A 13,259-nucleotide genomic window follows, 5' to 3' on the forward strand; every position below is an offset into this window, starting at 1 on the left:
CACACACACACACACACACACACACACACACACACACACACACACACCTGCCAAGGCAGCAAGGAAGGAGATGCACATCAGAGGTCAGAAGGACCTCCGTCCCTTGTCTTCCCATTGGGTGTTCTCACCCCACTCCCGCAGAGGGCAGGAGAACAGGCCATTCAGGAAGTGATTTTTTTTTAGTTAAAGGAACATGACAAATAGAAGCAAACTCAGAACCTGGAAGCCTGGGTGCAAGTTTCACACTTAACTAGCTGTCTGTGCCACCCTGGGCGAGTCATTTCACTTCTCAGGCCCCTTCCCTGTAAAATGAAGGAATGAGAACAAACCTTGGAGGGCTCCTGCAACTCAAACATCCCACAACCCCGTCCAGGATCAAGTCCTATCCACTTCTTAGGAACACCATCCCCTTCTCTCTGCTGCACCACATCAATTTATCTCTCCAAGGAGGCTTCTTTGTGTCACTGAACTCTGTGGTCTGGTCAAATGAGCTCTAACATTTGACAAAAGCTGGGCCCCAAAGCAAACTTTATTCTACCCCCTAGCTGAGGGATTTGAACAAACCTTTGTTTCCTCATATGTGAAATAAGGCTGGTAGAGCCTTGAAGGGCCACTGGGAGGGTTCAACAATTTAAAGAAAGGATAGAGTGACTACGTCTTAGTAGGGCTTATGAGTGGAAGTACCACCCCCACCCCCACCGGCCCCTACTTTGTTGTACACACAAGGCCTGTGCTTGGCATAAATTATTGACCTTAACAAAGTTTGTGTTGAAATGACTATTAGAATGCACTTTTGCTCAGCTCTTTACAATTTTTGAAACTGTGTGTATGTGGATTAAACAAGCATTTATTAAGTACCTGCTAAGTATTGGGAATACAAAGATGAGTACAAATTAAATTATCCCTTGGTCTAAGGGGCCTTGTGGTCTCACTTTCTTATGTCTTATCTCCTATAAGAGCGGAAGCTCCCATCCAATGAAGAATGTAAACATCTGTGCGTTACAATTCAAAGAACATGTGCCAGGACACGGAGAGGGAAGGAAAACGACTAAGACAGCAGACCTTCCCTCAAGGAGCTTGCCGTCTAGCAGGCAAATGAATGCCATGCTTACAACGTAAGGCAGAAAAAGTGTTCCAGAAATAAGATGCTATGTAAGCCAAGAGTAAGAGGGGCTACTTTGTGCAGGGTTAATCTTAAATTTTATGAGAAGGACTTCATGGAGGAGGTACCACTTGAATTACACTTTGAAAGACAAATTGAATCTAGTGGATAGAAAAAGGGTTAAAGAACACCTTAACAGGAGGGCAGAACCCAGATGAAAGGACAGAGAAAGAAAATGCCTCTCTTACTTAAGAAACTAGTAGTGAAGGTTCACAAGCAACATAAAGTACATATAGACAAGGAGTCGAGAAAGCTCAAAATATAGGTTGTTACTATTGCTTCTGCTTTTCCTCACAGTGCCTAGCACAGACCTTTGCAAACTATATACATTCAAAGAACGAGTCTTGGAAAAATAATCGAGGGCAGAAGAAGAGAATTGTGCTTTAGAAAATAAATCTCTTTGCTGCTCACCCATTTCATAGTCTTATTGTAAGGATTAATAGTTGGTTTGATAGTCATAAAGTTAAATTACACTTAATAAAACACATACAGCAAAAGAGTTCCACATCACAGCACACAGAGGAAGAATAAAACTGGAAATGGGTGTTATTTCATCAGAGCGAAAAGCTAAGCAGGGCATTTTAGGATGAACAAGAGAAACTGAATGTTATTTGATTTTTTATCTCATCCATTTAAGTTCTGAAAATTATCTGCGACAGTTCTATTAATATAGATGCTTTGTATACAGGCCATATTTTATTTTTTAAGAAGTATCTTAAAAACATATTTTCAAATAATGGAGAAAAGATAAGCAGTTACAGATGGTTCTCTCTATTTTTGTCGTGCATGATCAAGGGCTGCAGAGTACGTGGGCTTCATTGGGGAATCCGAGTCTCGCAGCGAGGAGCATTCCAGGAGTAAATGCGGGCATTATTTGGCTTTCACAGAGAAAATATGTTTCTGTTCAGTCAAGCAGAGTAATCAATTATTCTGCATTATGAAATACTCATTTTATAACTATTGACATTTCAGACAGTTGTGTCACATGTCAATAGTGGTTCTGATGCTCACATTTAAGCTCCAGCTTTATAGGATGGGATTCATTTGGCTGACAGCGTTTGATCAGAAGTCTCTTCGCTGCTCTCAGAAGCACACCTATTATTTATGTCCAGCCCTGCACTGGGGAAGTATGCTTGAGTACTGAAACAAGAATAGATTTGGGTATGTTCTTCTGTCTTAATAAGAAATGTTAAAATTCTTCTAAATATGTTCGATTCACATTAAAAAAAGAATCAGTGCTCTTCCCTTCCATTTTGTAAGAGGGAGGTAGATTAAATGAGGCATTCAATTCAGAAGACTCCAAAATTCACATTCGATTTTGAGTATCCAGTTAAGCCGTATGTCCCCAAAGATAATTTTTCAATATCAAAAAGGCTTTCCGATAATTATACAACACTGTTGTTGTTGCTTCTTTTACCTCTCCTCTTGTTTTTATTTATTTTTTTAAAGATCTTTTTTTAAGATTTTATTTATTTATTTGACAGAGAGAGAGAGAGAGAGAGAGACAGTGAGAGAAGGAACACAAGCAGGGGGAGTGTGAGAGGGAGAAGCAGGCTTCCCGCTGAGCAGGGGGCCGGATGCGGGGCTCTGGCTCGAGCCCAGGACCCTGGGATCATGACCTGAGCCGAAGGCAGACGCTTAACGACTGAGCCACCCAGGCGCCCCTTTACTTCTCCTCCTGATTCACAATTCCTTGGGACTTACTCTGTGGCAGGCACTGATTTTATGCCCTTTTTAACATTTAATTCACCCCAGACTCTCTTTTTACAGATGAGAAAACTGGAGCACAGAAAAATTAAGTAACTTGCTGGGAACAGAAGGCTAATAAATGGTGGAACCTTAAAAACAACCTTTGTAAGTGGGTTCTAGAGTATGCACTCTTAACCATTATGCTACGACTCTCAAAATTTAAAAAAAAATTTTCCTTGAATTGAGCATTACTCAGTATTTTGAAAATGGCAAGCTGACTTCCCCAGGAATCAAAAATTACTACTCTAATAAATTTCAGGCATGTGTGCAAGAAATTCTTTTATCACTAGCTCCTATAATTGAGCAGGGTTAGCATGTGTCATTATGAATTATTGCACAATTTAGTAAATTATTTAATTACTTACTAATGAAGAAGCATACTGTACACAGCTGTAATTATCTTGTTTGAAAACAATGTTGCCATTTGTACATTTAAGAAACACTTGCTACATGTTAACTCTTAAGGGGAATTCTGTCTTATTTTGGAATAATTAAACAACTCTAAATATTGGTAATGGAGTGTCCAATAGGGCTGCAAGTAAGCTAAAAACTACAAAGCCAACACTGCACTTCTAAAAGACTTCAAAAGAACACATCTGTTAAAAACATAAAAATAGTAATTTTGTAGTTCACCCTATTCTACTAAAAAGCATGAGATAGGGATATTTGCTGATTTCACTTTTCCAAATTGTATCGTTGATGCTCTTTTCATAGTTTTTGCAACATATCACATAGTGTAGCATTTCCTTCACCTATTTAATCACCTAGCAAATGGCTTTGATGGTATAATAATCTTAAGCACAATCACTTAATTTTCAATGCAATTTGAATAAATTGTTGTCCACATGAATTGACTATAGTCATGCATGACCCTGTTATTTATACAAAGACATAGTATATATACGCCTTTTAGATGTTTTGACAACACATCTTAAATATAGATAAAAGTAATTTTTAAAATGTCATAATACAAGTAAGAAAGAGTGACTTATGTAAGTGATGGTACACGTTACTGAGAAATTACTGATAAATATTACTGAATTTGTTGTAAAGGCTTAAGTACAATAATACAAGTACAATAATAGCCTCAGAAACTCCAACTTGCTCATTCTTCCAAAGGCAAGGTACATATTGTATGGTGAAGGTGATTTTTAGAAGCTAGAATGTAATGGTGACTTGATTTACATCTTTGCTCCTTGAAATATAACAGAGGGAATGTGACAAAGCCATTGTAAACAAGGAAGCATAAAAAAGAGAAATACCAGAACTGGAAGACACTCAAAGAGGTCAGGTGGTAGGTCTTCCTGCTTCCAAGGAGGTGAGCAGTTAAACCACCCATGTCTCACAGTTGCCTACCATTAAATAACCACATATAAGCAAGATAAGTGATAGTATCATATTTTTTCTATTGTCTTATTTTCTTCTCTGTTATCCTAAGGTCAAAATGCCATCTAACAGGGTAATTCAAATCAAACAAAAGTTTTGCCCTATTATGAATAATGTATATATTAGAAGTATAGTATAGATTTCACCAGATTTCACCATTTATCAAACAATCAGTAAGAAACTGTTTCCTGTAACCAGTAAGAACCAGGTTAAGTTTAAGCATTAAAAAACAAGAGAGGGTGCCTGAGTGGCTCAGTCGTTAAGCATCTGCCTTCGGTTCAGGTCACGATCCCAGGGGTCCTGGGATGGAGCCCCACATCGGGCTCCCTGCTCAGCGGGAAGCCTGCTTCTCCCTCTCCCACTCCCCCTGCTTGTGTTCCTGCTCTCACTCTCTCTCTCTCTGGTAAAGAAATAAAGTATTTATAAAAAAAAAAAACCAAGAGAAAAGAAAACATCTTTTATATGTTCATGGCATCCACTGCTCAATTCACAGTGTTACATGAATTACATGGTGTTTATTTTATACCAAGTGTTTTATCAACTAGAACTATAGTAAAACACATAAGAGTATTCTTTGTTTTAATGGCATTTTCTTTCTTTTTATTTTTCTTTATTGAAATACAATTAACATCCAGTGCTATGTTAGTTTCAGGTGTACAACGTAATGATTCGGCAATTCTATACATTACTCAGGGCTCGCCACCACAAGTGTAGTCACCATCTGTCACCAAACAACATTTTCACCATTTTATTGACTACATTCCCTATGCTATACAAGACGGTATTTTCTGATATCATTGTGGCAAACTAGAAGAACTGTATTTTGATTCATCATTCAAATCTCAGTCTTTTCATCTCTTATTATAGTTTACATATAGTAATACATGCTCTTTTTAGTGTACAGTTCTTTGAGTTTGACAAAGTATTAGTTGAATTACCACCACCCCCATCAATATATGGAAAAGTTCCATCTCCTTTCCTCCCAGATTCCTCTGTGCTCCCCTGTAGCCAACTTACTTCCCTTCCCCAAACCCTGGCACGACCACATAACTGTTTTCGATCCCTATAGTTTTGCCTTTAAATAACCTCACTTAAATGGAGTAACAGATTACGTGGCTTTAGACTGTGGCTTCTTCTACTTGGCATGATGCATTTCAGATATATCCCACGTTGCTGAGCATATCAATAATTTGTTACTTTCTCTTGTTCAGTAAAATTCCATCCCACAGTTTATTCAGTCCCTAACTGAAGGACACTTAGGCTGTTTCCACTTTTTTAGCATTTACAAATACAGTTGCTAACATTCATGTACAGGTTTTTGTGTGAACATAAGTTTTTCTCTCACTTGGGCAAATATCTAGGAATAGAACTGCTAGTGTGTATGGAATATAGAAGTTCAACGATAAGAAATGCCAAACGGTTTTCCAGAGAAGCTGTGCCATTTTGCATTCCTATTAGCAATGTCTGAGAGTTCTAGTTGTCCTGAACCCTTGCCAGCACTTGGTGGTGTCAGATATTTATCTACCTAGTGTCGGTTCTTGTTATTTGACATAGTTAGGTTCTATAAAGTCACTAGGACCACTGAAGTGGCAAATATTGAGGCACTTCCCCTAGGAGAAATATAGGGTTAGGCTCCTGTGAGCCTGTGCTCATAACATTTTTGTCACCTCATCAGTACATAACCTTGTTTTCTGTGTATTTGTTTAAGACACCTTATTTGATAGTGTTGGTTCACTAACACTGAACTCACGGCCAGCATCCCTGAATGAGGCTTTTCTAACATGTGTTTTCTCTGTAAGGCACATCACAGCCTTGTACTTGAGGACACCAGTCAGCACTCCAGTTGTGTGCTTGAGGGCCATTTTAAATAGAAAGATCATCAACAAAAAAGCACAAAAATTAGGAAAATGGAGCACTACATAAACTGTGAAAAGGACACTTATTTACAGTACGAGAGCTGAGACAAGACAGAGCATTGCCTCATCACACTTTAGCTGGCGACGTGTATCAGGACACTCCACCCCCGGGGACAAGTCTGAAAATGGCAGCCAGTATTGATTTGGGGATTATAAACAAATTTCAGTTGGCAGGCAAATTTGCAAATACAGAATCTGCCAATAATGAGAATCAACTCTGTCTATGTATCTATCTATCCATCTATGTATGTTTGTATGTATGTATGTATGTATATCTATCTATCTTTTTTTTTTTTTGCCATCCTACAATCTCAGTCTAAATGTCACTGCCTTCTGGAGGTCTTGGACACATTGAGAGCCTCCATCAGATGAGCTTTGGGTTCCCACTGGCATCCTCTTCTTCCCTTTCCATAAACCTGATTCTTCACACCATTTTTTTTTTCCTGGTAATCATCTGTTCTCTCTTATGTCTTCTTCCCTGGACTCTAGATTCTAAGAGGCAGGGAAGACATCTGTCTTACTCACCTTTGTATCTCTGATAACAGTAAGGCTCGGGGTCCTGGGATTGAGCCTGGTGTTGGGCTCCACACTCAGTGGGGAGTCTGCTTGTCCCTCTGTCCCTCCCCTTGCTCGTTCTCTCTTTCAAATAAATAAAATCTTTAAAAAAAGAAATAGTATCTATCTTTCAAGATTTTTAAAGACCTTAAAGGTCAGACAGTAAGCATTAAAACCATTAGTATCTGGCACACTGGTGATATCCAATAGCCATTGGATTGGAATAATTTATGAGACACAACTAGATGTTTGTAACTATATGAACAACACAAAATATACTGATGAACAGTAGGAACTGTGAGTTTATTTAGCCATCTGGATAGTACCAACTCTTCGTGTATTTAGTGGTACGTACTCGGGGAACTCATATAGTTTGGAGAATTTTTCAGTTAGAAGTAGATGTTTTCTGACTCTGTCCATCTAGCTCCACTCTTTAGGATCAAGGTTATGTACATCACATATCCTATGAGTATGTCTTCACAAGAACTCATGATTTATCTGTTCCATTTCAAAAATGTTTTCTGAATGTTTGAAAGTGATTCTTTAATAACATAATTAAAGTTTGTATTCTCTGAAAACAAGATTTCTTTTTTCTCTTTCAAACACTCCTGATAAAACAAAGAATGAAACGCAACTAATAAGCATATTAGGATTCTACCTGAAATGTTTTCTTAAAAAGATCTATTATGTCCCTAAGGTTTTGAGGGAATAAAAATCAATAATTTCTTTTTTTAAAGATTTTATTTGTAAATAATCTTTACACCCAACGTGGGGTTCAAATTCACAACCCTGAGATCATGCTCCATTAGCTGAGCCAGCCAGGTGCCCCCAATATCAATAATTTCTATAAAATGATCACAATTCTCCTGTGTGCAACTAAGGGTAATGATATAATATAAATCGTCGAATGCAGTGGAAAAGAAGGTGTATAAATAATTCAGTGGTTACATCACTGAAAATGTATACATATGATTGCCTTACAAAATTATGATGATCAGATATGATTAAGTGACACTGAATTAGATTATTGGTCTTCAGCACATGCAAAACATGATGATTCACCGACAAAGGAAGCTAATGGTAGGGAGGGAGAGGTGTTACATTTGTGCATTTGATTACCCAGCAGAACAGATAGGTAAAACCTCAGAATCCAGAATCATTATTTTAGGTGAAACCTTATTGTCACCTAACTTACATTTATATTAATTTTTCTCAAGACGACATTCTTTAAACACACGGATTCTTATAGGGAACCTAACAACAGGTCTAAATTAAACCTAGGGTTTAAAACATCATTTGCTGACAGGCATCCTGCAAGTGTTTTCCACAGAGGCCCATCACTTCCGATTATTTCCAGGCTATTTTAAATGATCTTGGACAGGGCTACTGAATGACTTGTCAGGGAACAGGAAAACATTATGACACCACTTCTCCAGATTTCTTCCCACAACATGAAATATTTGGGATCGTTCTAATAGAATCAAAGCTAGTTTGAGAACAAGTTAAGCTTCACTTTAAAGGTTTCAGTTTTAACTGGGGGAATGCTTCTAACATATGGCAGCTGGGCTCTGACTCATAGCAACCTTCAAATTCTGGCCAAAATGTCTGTTTCCTGAGATTGTGTCTGATAAGCCTGTGCATTCCTGGTGGGGCTCAGCAGGCATTCAATAAATGCTATTGTTGGAATGAATGAATGAATGAATGAATGAAAGGGATTCTAATTATGAGTTACAAATTCCTCCATCAACAAAATAATCCCATAGGAAACCTGTGATGTACTTGGAATTCATATCTCTGAAGAATTCAATTTTCAGCTCCTTTACAATTTTTTTTTGATCATTTATGCTCAACTTGGTCTTTCTTGATTTTTTTTTAAACCAAAGTGTGAAAAGCACATAAGCATTTTCCAGAACATGAGAGACAAGTATAGTTCTTAGAAAGTTTCATTTGTATGTAGCTTGTGCATGGTAATTATTTTTAAATCTCAGTTAATCATCAGATATTTTCTGGGAACAGACTGTGGGTGAGGCGCCGTGGGAGATATTGGAAAAAGGAAGTTAAAAAAAAGTCTTACCCTTGCTTACACACCAAAAATCATCATTAAGACCAGTAGAAGGTATGCAGGTTCCAGTATACCCACAAGGCAAATGGTTATCTAAGTAATACCAAATTGGAATTATTAAAGAAGTATAAATAATTGCTATACCACTTTTCATAATTAGAGGCCTCACACTCAGGAGCATTATGACATGGAACATGGAAGAAAACAAAACAGAAAGAAAGAAAGATCTGCAAAGATACCACTAACATTTTAAGGACTAAAGTTCATATCTGTTCTTAAAAAGTCTCTTGGGCATTTATTCAGAGGCTATTTACTCTTACGTAAGACACGATTCTGCAAACCTTGATATCTGATTTTCCAGTATATAAAATATATTAAAAAACACAGCAGAAAGGAGTGCAGAGTTCTGCTCATAGGAGCAAGAAGAAACAATAAATACTGAAGGAAGAGATAAAAAAAATGATAAAAAGTATGGCAGCATGGGGCCATTTAGCATAGGGGCAAACAACCTGCCACACCTGTAGAGAGACTCTGAGGACATCCTATATTACAGCATTACTGTACACGCCATAATAATTAATGTTTATAATGATTTTGAAACATTAAGAATGGATTAACCCTGAACTAGGAGACAGGGACTTACATAATATATTTCGAAAGGCCTCCCTCACCCCCAAATACAGTGAGGCACTTATAGGAATATACTGCAGAAAATTAATTTATATGGGATATCCCATTTTCTAATAATGTCTGTGACTGCAGCATTGCTATACAAAATTCAAGTAATACCTCTAATTACTTAAAACCTTACAATTCGGGTCTTAGTTATTCCAGTTTCAGGAAGCAATACTCTGAGGACTTGTAGAAAAATAAAGAGGTTTTCATAGTAGGAATAACTGTTTTATACACTAGAATTTCATTTGATTCTAATCTTAGCCAAGTATCAATAAAATAAAAACTGTTCAAATACCCTCTCTTTTTAAAGCTGCAATGTTTTTGTAAACGTTTACTTGAATTCTGGGTGTTCAGGGATGGGGTTTAAATATGTATCATTATATTAAGATACTTGCTATTTATATAGTAGCAATTGCTATTTATACAATAATGTTTAACCTGCCAGAATTCTGGGGAAGCAAAGGTTAGCCCTTAAAGTAACTTCAATGTGGAAAAAAAGAAAGAAAAACATGAGCACAACGTGGCATTGTTTTCGTTCAGTGCAGGTGAAGTGATAGGTTTTTAAAGTACGCTTTCTACATGCACACACAATATACCAACACCTTCTTCATGGCTGCAACAATTCTTTTTCAAAACTGTTAGCCTGTTTCCAGGGCAGCTGCAAAACATCCATGAACACAGTTAATTTATCGGAGTCATGGAAACTCTACACCTGCCAGGCTAGATCCACATTGTGCAGACTCTACAGTGCAAGAACCGAAGGTCCCGAGATGAATTCTCTCCGCTCCGGGCTAGACAGAGAAAGGGGAAGCCACTGCTGTGAATGTTCCGGGCTGTACTTGCGGATTATTGTTGCTTTCACTCCACATATTGTCCGAACTCCAGAATAACACTTTTTGTATTAAAATTACCGTGATTTGGGGGCGCCTGGGTGGCTCAGTTGTAACGCGTCTGCCTTCGGCTCAGGTCATGATCCCAGGGTCCTGGGATCGAGCCCCACATGGGGCTCCCTGATCGGCTGGAAGCCTGCTTCTCCCTCTCCCGCTCCCCCTGCTTGTGTTCCCTCTCTCGCTGTGTCTGTCAAATAAATAAATAAAATCTTTAAAAAAAATTACTGCGATTTTGCTATTAAATTTATCATCATCCTTAGGAGTCGTAGGTTGTTGTTCATGAAAATGCAGTTTAAAGGATACCGTTTGACACTTGACAAATGTCCAGGCGGAAGAGCAAGCAGGCAGGGCTCATTAAGCCCACTTGCAGATGGGGTAAATAAAACTTGGAGAGGTTTTCCAGCTTAGCCTCCCCGGGTCACGCTACTAATGGTTAGAGCTGGGACTTCAACCAGGGTTCCTGACTCCCTAGTCTAGCGCTTGATAAATGTTGGCACATGCTCAATACTGAAAACCAAGTTCCAGTTCTTCAAGAACTTATATTCTGAGGAACTCAGATTGGCAAGTTTAAGGAAAGTTTTCCAGAAGAGGATTTTTGAAAGTGAAACAGGAAGCTGTCTTATACTTTTGCAGAAGATTTTTGTGACTAATTCAATCTTCCTTTCAGTTCATTCATTTTTGTATTATCTATTCATTCCTACCCCAAGAGATCACTTACATAGTTCTTCAACAATTTACCACCAGTAAATCCCCAGTTAATTGTTAATGAATTAGACAGTCTACAGAAAACGAACTCCTATGATGCAGAGCATAAAGCAAGCCTGCTCACAGGACAGTTGTCTCACAATTTCTAGTCCTTTCTGTGTTAGATAGAGATACACAGAGTGCTTGGGAGAGCCTGGTACCCATCATGACATTGGCCTCAGAAGTTAAGATTATATTTCGAAGTGTTCTCTCTCTTTTTTTATGGTTATCTTTTTCATTAATTTATTTAGACTCTCCCTGTACCTTCTAATATGTTATCCATTCAAATGGGGGGGGGCTGTCCAGGTAGGCAATATCACCTATGATTAATTCTAACACTGAACATCTTCCATATTTAAGGGATGCTCATTTGGCATAGAACTTTGTTCCTACCACCCTTTGTTTGGTATGAAATACTGAACTAGCTTAAAAAAATCATAGTCGGTTATATTACCTTTGAAAATTATATTATTTGGTACTAGGGCTTTTGAAATAAAACATGAAATATTTAATTGGGTGAAAGAGCATGCAATATTTGTGGCAAGGAATTTAGATAGAACAAAAAACGTGGCAGCTGTGGGAACAAACGACTTACATAAAGTCTCAGGTAGAGATCCTCATAGACCCAGGATAAAGTCCTCAAGGTCTCATTTCTGTTCAGGTGACCATTCGGTCACCCTCCAGGAAATGACAAGAAACAGCTATCTGTGGAAAGTTCCCGAGATGGAAATGAGGTGGCCTAACTTTCATCATTTGCAATGATCAGAAACGAAGCCATTTATAAAAATACCTGCCATAACAGAAATCACCGCATCTCACCTAAAAATGGGAAGACACAGACGAGGCTGATAAAAATGAAATCACGATACACTAATCCTTATCCTATCACCAAAGTGGTCACCCAAAGAGGGGTCTCCACAGCTGCAGGATAAAAGACACAAATCATGGACTACCCACTGGGGCGGACAGGCCAGAGAAGTGAGGGAACGGCCCTTTCTTCAGAGGGCTGAATGGCTGGACTCTCTCGAATGAATAGATAACACCATCGAAGAACAGACAGTGGAGATGAAAGTGGAAACCAGTGAAAACAGAAGAACGGAGGAAAAACATCAAAGGAGTGAAAAATAACAAAAGTCCAGGGACTGATTTGATCAGCACCCAAATGCTAACACTGCCGCACGGCAGAGCTGTTTGAAGCTGCTAAAGGGATTTAACACAATCTGGAATGAACAGAATTTGCCATCAAATAGAACAGAAGGGCCACCAAGAGACCTTAAGGAAGGACAACCTAATGGAATGTGAGCCCCGCAAAGAGAGCTCACCTGGCAATGTCCTTTTGAACATCTCAATCATTCTAAAGTGCTGTTTAAAACACACACACACACACGCACACACGCGCATGCACACACATACACACACACATACACACATATAGTCTGGAGTCTGTGGGGAATTTTGTTGGGAGCTGCTCATCAAAACTCTTAAATAATGCAAGGCAATGGCAATCCATCCGATCTTCCACTCTGAGGACCTGAAGCAAAGAACAGACGCAGGTTTTATCAAAGCAGCTTCTAATCTTTCTAGCACATCTGCAATGTCCATCTCACCAGGGGCGACCTTCCGAGTGAACTTTGGGAGAGATGTGCTCTTTGGTTTTGTCTGGGTTACAGTTTAATTCAGCAGGAAGCAGGCCGTGGCTGGGAACCACAGCACAAAGAAAACCACGGTAAGGAGGTAAAAAATGCGGGACTGATCGACAATAAGTGAGATGAAATAAACGACTGGTAGTTTTTTTTTTTTTTTATGAGACCAGGAGAATAAAAAAAAATATATGACGGGTTATCACTTTTAAGGCTTATTTCCTGTTGCTGCTACTAAGTAGGTAATGATAGAAACAGCACAATTGAGCAATAGCACCCAGATCAGAGAGAAAGACAGAGTGAAAGAGAAAATTAAAGGATCAGAGAGGCTCCTTAAGACTGTATCCAATCCAGGGCAGTCACCTGAATGAAAACTTTCAATTTCACTCAAGTACAATGCCGGTAAATTGCACTGTGGAGATAAAACATATAGACTTTTAACAATTATTCTGTCTTCATACAGATGATTGTCCGTAACAC

The 13,259-nt window shown here is 38.5% G+C and overlaps 1 protein-coding gene across 2 annotated transcripts in view; it reads right to left on the reverse strand.

The window, feature by feature from the left end:
- Positions 1 to 13,259, reverse strand: part of RORA (RAR related orphan receptor A) — a 707,812-nt gene that overhangs the window by 105,224 nt on the left and 589,329 nt on the right. The gene's annotated exons all lie outside the window — the stretch shown is intronic.

The sequence above is a fragment of the Callorhinus ursinus genome, unplaced genomic scaffold (genome assembly GCF_003265705.2).
Source record: "Callorhinus ursinus isolate GAN/ISIS: 27379988/994484 unplaced genomic scaffold, GSC_fseal_2.0 scaffold25, whole genome shotgun sequence".
Classification (NCBI taxonomy): Eukaryota; Metazoa; Chordata; class Mammalia; order Carnivora; family Otariidae; genus Callorhinus; species Callorhinus ursinus.